This window comes from Budorcas taxicolor, chromosome X (genome assembly GCF_023091745.1).
Source record: "Budorcas taxicolor isolate Tak-1 chromosome X, Takin1.1, whole genome shotgun sequence".
Lineage (NCBI taxonomy): Eukaryota > Metazoa > Chordata > Mammalia > Artiodactyla > Bovidae > Budorcas > Budorcas taxicolor.
The window spans coordinates 83511092-83518533 of record NC_068935.1 but is presented as its reverse complement, the minus strand read 5'-3'; the positions used below and the strand labels follow the sequence as shown (position 1 = coordinate 83518533).

General features: G+C 36.3%; 1 pseudogene; it reads left to right on the top strand.

Annotated features, from left to right (window-relative positions):
• Nucleotides 1-2084: 2084 nt before the first annotated feature.
• On the top strand, nucleotides 2085-2901 carry LOC128070419 (proteasome subunit alpha type-1-like; annotated as a pseudogene).
• The last annotated feature ends 4541 nt before the right edge of the window (nucleotides 2902-7442 follow it).

Here is a 7442-nt window from a genome sequence, read left to right as displayed (position 1 = left end):
AACATCCTCAATGGTGAAAAACTGAAAGCAAAATTTCCCCTACCATCAGGAAAAATGTCAAGGGTTCCCACTCTCACCATTATTATTCAACATAGTTTTGAAACTCTTAGCCATGGCAATCAGGGAAGAAAAAAGAAATAAAGGAAATTTCTGGCTAGAAAATATAAGTAAGACTCTCACTGTTTGCAGAAGACAGGATACTATACATAGAAAACTAGAGATATAACAAGAAAATTACTAGATCTAATCAATTAATTTAGTGTAGTTGCAGGATACCAAATGATTACACATAAATCCTTTGTATTCCTATACATTCGCAAGGAAAAATCAGAAAGAAAAATATAATTAAAAAAATCTCATTTGCCATTGCAACAAAAATAATAAAATACTTAGGAATAAACCTATCTAAAGTTTAACCTACCTACAAACAAAAATAAACTCACCTACAAAAGACCTGCATTCATAAAACTATAAGAAACTGATGAAAGAAATCAAAGACAGTGCAAAGAGATGGTGAGCTACATTATGTTCTTGGATTGAAAGAATCAATATTGTGAAAATTAGTGGAAAACAGAACACTCTTTTAACAAAATTCAAAGCAAGATCCCTCTTGACACAGCTTCAAGAGTAACAAAAATTTAAAAAAGACAAACAACTGAGACCTAATGAAACTTAAGATCTTCTTTACAGCAAAGGAAACTACAAACAAGATGGAACTAAAACCCTCAGAATAGGAGAAAATAACTGCAAATCAAACAACTGAAAGGATTGATCTCCAATATATGCATGCAACTCATGAAGCTCAATATCAGGAAAACAACTCAGTCAATAAATGGGTGGGAGACTTAAACAGGCATTTCTCCAAGAAATACAGATGGTCAATAAACACATGAAAAGATGCTCACATTGTTCATTATTAAAGAAATGCAGATGAAAGTTATAATAAGGTATCACTTCACATTAGTCAGAATGGCCATAACTCAAAAATTTACAAGCAATAAATGCTAGAGAGGATGTGGCAAAAAGGGGACCCTCTTGCACTGTCAGTAGGAATGTATACTGATACAGCTACTATGGAGAATAGTATGGAGATTCCTTAAAAACTAGGAATAAAGATACCACATGACCTAGCAATCCCACTACAGGGTATATACCCTGAGAAAACCACAATACTAAAAGACACATGTACCCCAATTGTGTTCCACATGTGTACCCCAACTTGTTCATTAGAGCACTATTTAGAAAGATGAATGTATAAAGAAGTGGTGGTACATATATACAATAGAATATTACTCAGCCATGAAATGGAAAAGATGTGAGTTAGCTGAACTGAGGTGGATGAACCTGCAGCCTGTTATACAGAGTGAAGTAAGTCAGAAAGAGAAAAACGTATATTAAAGCATATATATGCTAGAAAAAAAAATGGTGTGATGAACCTATTTGCAGGGCAGAAATAGAGACACCGACATAGAGAAAAGACGTGTGGACACAGCTGAGAAGGAGAAGTTGGGACAAATTGAGAGAGCTACATTGAAAGATATATATTGCCATATGTAAAATATATAGCTAGTGGGAAGTTGCTATATAACACAGAGAGCTCAACTGGGTGTTCTGTGACAACCTAGAGGGCTGGGATAGGGTGGTGGGTGGAAGGGAGTTTCAAGAGGGAAGGGACATAAGTACATTTATGGCCGATTCATGTTTTTGTATGGCAGAAACTAGCCCAACATTTTAAAGCAATTTACTGACAATTAAAAATTAATTTTTAAAAATAATTTAAAAAACCAATTATCTTTTTATATAAAACAGCACTCACATAAATATGAGTAGAAGGGAACTTCCTCAACCTGATAAGTGGAATCTCCAAGGAACACAGTTAACATCAAACTTAGTATAGAAAGACAATGTTTTCCACTTAAAATCAGAAACAAGACAAGCATGTCTGCTTTCACCACATTTTTGCAACATAAAACTATAGGTTCTAGTCAGGACAGTTAGTTCAGATGAGGAAATATTAATAATAGATAATCAGCTGCTTGATCTGCAGATTTGCAGGAGGCCAAAGCCAGGATCTCATTGTAACCATGTTTTGCAATCTGTATGAAGATGATGTCACTAATTGGAGTCCTCAGGGCAGGATTCATCAAGTTGAATATGCAATGGAGCTGTCAAACAAGGTTCAGCTACGTTTTTTTTTTTTTTTTAATCTGAAATTAAAAAAAAAAAAAACCTCATTCAGTGTTGGTTGCATTGAAAAGAGCACAAGCAAAACTTGCAGCTCATCAGAAAAAAATGTTCCTTGTTGATAACAGTATTGCTATTTCAGTTGTAGCATTTACTGCTGATGCTAAATGTTATGTAATTTTATGTGCCATGTGCCAGAGGTGTTTGGATTCTAGATTTGTATTTGACAGACCTCTTCCTGTGTCTTGTCTTGTATATCTAATTGGAAGCAAAACCCAGATACCAATACAGTGATATGGCTGGAGACCATATGATGTTGGACTGCTCATTGTTGATTATGATACAGGCCCTCACATTTTCCAAATTTGTCCATCTGCTAACAATTTTGACTGCAGGGTTATGTCCACTGGAGCCCATTCTCAAACAGCTTGTATTTACTTGGAGAGATATATGTCAAAGTTTTTGGAGTGCAATTTGAATGAACTGGGTAAACATGGTCTGGATGTCTTCTGAGAGACACTGCCTACAGAACAGGATCTAACTACAAAGAATGTTTTCAATGGAATTGTCGGTAAAGACTTGGAATTTCTACCATATGATGATGATGATGTGTCTCCACTCATGGAAGATCTTGAAGAAAGACTGCAGAGAAAGACACAGCCTACTCAACCTGCTGATGAACCTACAGAAAAGGCTGATGAACCAATGGAACATTAAATAATAAATCAGTCTATATATGTATTAGACTAACTAAACATTTAGAAAATGAAGATCATGGCATCTGGTCCCATCACTTTATGGCAAATAGATGGGGAAACAACAGAAACAGTGACAAACTTTATTTTCTTGGGCTCCAAAATCACTGCAGATACTGACTGCAACCATGAAATTAAAAGGTGCTTTCTCCTTGGAACAAAAACTATGACCAACCTAGACAGCATATTAAAAAACAGAGACATTACTTGCCAACAAAGGTTCATGTAGTCAAAGCTATGGTTTTTCCAGTAGTCATGTATAGACGTGAGAGTTGAACCATAAAGAAAGCTGAGAGCTGTAAAATTGATGCTTTTGAACTGAGGTGTTGGAGAAGACTCTTGAAACTGTGAACTGAACTGAAGTGATATATGTATTATCATACATGTAAGATAGCAGGAGCATATACTGATGAGGATATTCTATACTTTGAACCAAAAGATGCAGAATGGTGGAATGGAATGGTATGTTTTAGGAATCAGTTCAGATGTGAGTTTTTCCCAAGCAACTTCACAGAGACTGCATATTGGAGTTCCTTTTTCTTTAAGACGTTTTCTATACTCATTTTCAAGGAGGCATAGTTATCTGTATTAATGTATTTTATATGAAGAACATAGTGTCTTTGTGGTTTTAAAGACAACTGTGACATAAAATTCTTTCACCTGAAAAATAAAGGGTAGATTGAAAAGGAAGAGTAAAACCTCTCTATTTACAGATGACTTAGATTTGTTTACAGAAAATTCTAAGGAAGCAACTGTATATTTTAGAAATAATAAGAATTTCATTAAACTTTTAGAATACAAGATAAACAAAAGCAATTGTATTATCAATTAAAATACTAAAAACCAAATAAAGCAATTCTACTTAATATAAAAAGGTATACTTGGGAATAAATTTTGCAATGATGTGAAAGAATACTATATTAAAGACTACAAAAATTTGGGGGAAAATCAATACATGTAAAGATATTTCATATCATGGACAAAAAAACAATATAACTAAAATGGCAATAATCTATAATTTAATCTGCAAATTCAGTGAAATCTCTGTAAAAATCCCCCAAGTTGATAAGTTACTCCTAAAATTCATATGGACCCAAAATAGTCAAAAAAATGTTGACAAAGGAAGACCAAATTGGAGGACACACCTTTTAAAACTTTAAATTTGACATTAAGCCTTCAGAAGGAGGTGTGATAGTGTCATAAGGATAGTCACAGAGATTAATAGAATATAACTGAGAGTTCAGAAACAAGCCTTTATATTTGTGGTCAATTGATTTTTAACAAGTGTCTCAAGACTGTCCAATGTGGAATGAAGAGTCTCTTCAACAAATTGTACTGTCACAATTATATATTTACATGCAAAAGAATGACACTGAAACCTTTCCTCCCACCATACTCAAAAATTTACATAAAATGTGTCATAGATGTAAAGATAAGGGTTAATATGATAAAGTTCTTATAAGTAAATCTTCATGAATTTGGGTTAGGCAGTACTTTCTTTAATATGGCACTAACCCTTATGGCAGAAAGTGAAGAGGAACTAAAAAGCCTCTTGATGAAAGTGAAAGAGGAGAGTGAAAAAGTTGGCTTAAAGCTCAACATTCAGAAAACGAAAATCATGGCATTCAGTCCCATCACTTCATGGGAAATAGATGGGGAAACAGTGGAAACAGTGTCAGACTTTATTTTGGGGGTCTCCAAAATCACTGCAGATGGTGACTGCAGCCATGAAATTAAAAGACACTTACTCCTTGGAAGAAAAGTTATGAGCAACCTAGATAATATATTCAAAAGCAGAGACATTACTTTGCCGACTAAGGTCCGTCTAGTCAAGACTATGGTTTTTCCTGTGGTCATGTACAGATGTGAGAGTTGGACTATGAAGAAGGCTGAGTGCCGAAGAATTGATGCTTTTGAACTGTGGTGTTGGAGAAGACTCTTGAGAGTCGCTTGGACTGCAAGGAGATCCAACCAATCCATTCTAAAGGAGATCAACCCTGGGATTTCTTTGGAAGGAATGACGCTAAAGCTGAAACTCCAGTACTTTGGCCACCTCATGCGAAGAGATGACTCATTGGAAAAGACTTTGATGCTGGGAGGGATTGGGGGCAGGAGAAGAAGGGGACGACAGAGGATGAGATGGCTGAATGGCATCGCTGACTTGATGGACGTGAGTCTGAGTGAACTCCGGGAGTTGGTGATGGACAGGGAGGCCTGGCATGCTGCGATTCATGGGGTCGCAGAGTCAGACACGACTGAGCGACTGAACTGAACTTACCTGAAAAGCAAAAGTGACAGAGAAAAAATAAGCTGAATTTTATCAAACTAAAAATATGCATGTCAATGAATACTATCACAGAATGAAAATACAACCAATGAAATGGGAGAAAATATTTGCAGATCATACATCTAAAAAGAGAGTAGTGTTTAGGATATGGGGGCTTTGCTGCTAGCTCAGTGGTAAAGAATCCACCTGCAAATGCAAGAGACTTCCCTAGGTCAAGAAGATCCCCTGGAGAAGGAAATGACAACCCAGTACAATATTCTTGCCTGGGAAATCTCATGGACAAAGAAGTCTGGTAGGCTACTATCTGTCCATGGGGCCACAAAAAGAGTTGGACACGACTTAGGGACTAAACAACAATACTCCAGGATATATAAAGAACTCTCATAACAACAATAAAACACCAAAGAATCCAATTTAAAAAATGAGCACAGAATTTGGATATTTCTAGAAATAAGATATAAGTAAATGACTTATAACCCCATGAAAACATGCTCAACATCATTAGTCATTAGGGAAATGCAAATAAAAACCACAATAATATACCACTTCATACTCATGCAGTTTAGTTCAGTTCAGTCGCTCAGTCGTGTCCGACTCTTTGCGACCCCATGAATCACAGCACACCAGGCGTCTCTGTCCATCACCAACTCCCAGAGTTCACTCAGACTCACGTTCATCGAGTTAGTGATGCCATCCAGCCATCTCATCCTCTGTCGCCCCCTTCTCCTCCTGCCCCCAATCCCTCCCAGCATCAGAGTCTTTTCCAATGAGTCAACTCCTTGCATGAGGTGGCCAAAGTACTGGAGTTTCAGCTTTAACGTCATTCCTTCCAAAGAACACCCAAGGCTGATCTCCTTTCGAATGGACTGGTTGGATCTCCTTGCAGTCCAAGGGACTCTCAAGAGTCTTCTCCAACACCACAGTTCAAAAGCATCAATTCTTCAGCACTCAGCTTTCTTCACAGTCCAACTCTCACATCCATACATGATCACAGGAAAAACCATAGTCTTGACTAGACGGACCTTTGTTGGCAAAGTAATGTCTCTGCTTTTCAATATGTTATCTATGTTGATCATCACTTTTCTTCCAAGGAGTAAGTGTCTTTTAATTTCATGGCTGCAGTCACCATCTGCAGTGATGTTGGAGCCCCCCAAAATAAAGTCTGACACTGTTTCCACTGTTTCCCCATCTATTTCCCATGAAGTGATGGGACCAGATGCCATGATCTTTGTTTCCTGAATGTTGAGCTTTAAGCCAACTTTTTCACTCTCCTCTTTCACTTTCATCTAGATGCTTTTTAGCTCCTCTTCACTTTCTGCCATAACAGTGGTGTCATCTGCATAGGGTGACTATAACTAAAAAAGACATCAGTAACAGCAAGTGTTGACAAGGATATGGAGAAGTTGCAACCCTCATACTTCCCTAATGTTGGAAAACAGTTTGGCAAATAATCAAAATGTTAGATCTACAGTGCCATGTGGGCCAACAACTTCATTCTTAGTTATATAGCCTGAGAGAACTGAAATCATACATCCATACAAGAACTTGTGCACACATTTTCAAAGCAGCATTACTAATAATATTCAAAAAGTAAAAGCAATCTAAATATTTGTCAAATGATGCATGCATAAAATATGTGGTATACACAAGCAGCAAAATGGGATTCAGCAGATAATGGAGTGTACTTATACGTGAAATAACATAGATGAACCTTGAAATAAGGCTGTCTCAAAATATCACAGATATTATGATTCAATTTATATGAAATGTCTAGAACAGGCAAACACTTAGAGACAGCTAGTAGAATAGATTTTGTTTAGGTCTGGAGTAGGGAATGGGAAAAGAATCCTAATGGATATGAGGCTTCCTTTCAGGGTGACAAAATGTGCTAAAATTAGATAGTGATTGCAAAACTCTGTGCCAGTTATTACCAATAAGACAATGTCATATATGTCAGTGTCCATCAATAACAAATCAGAAAATAACATTTATGCAGAATGAAATATATAAAATATTTATGAAGCAAAAAAAAAAAAACCTGAAGAATACGAAGTAGAAAAATTAATGGAGAAACATACTATGAATCTAGAAGGAAAGATATTTATCTTGTCAAATATCTTCATTTTACCACTGCAAACAGTTTTTTTTTTTTAATAAAGTAATTCAGATCAATGATGGAGTTCATTACTGGTATGGAAAAATAATGCAAGGCTTCT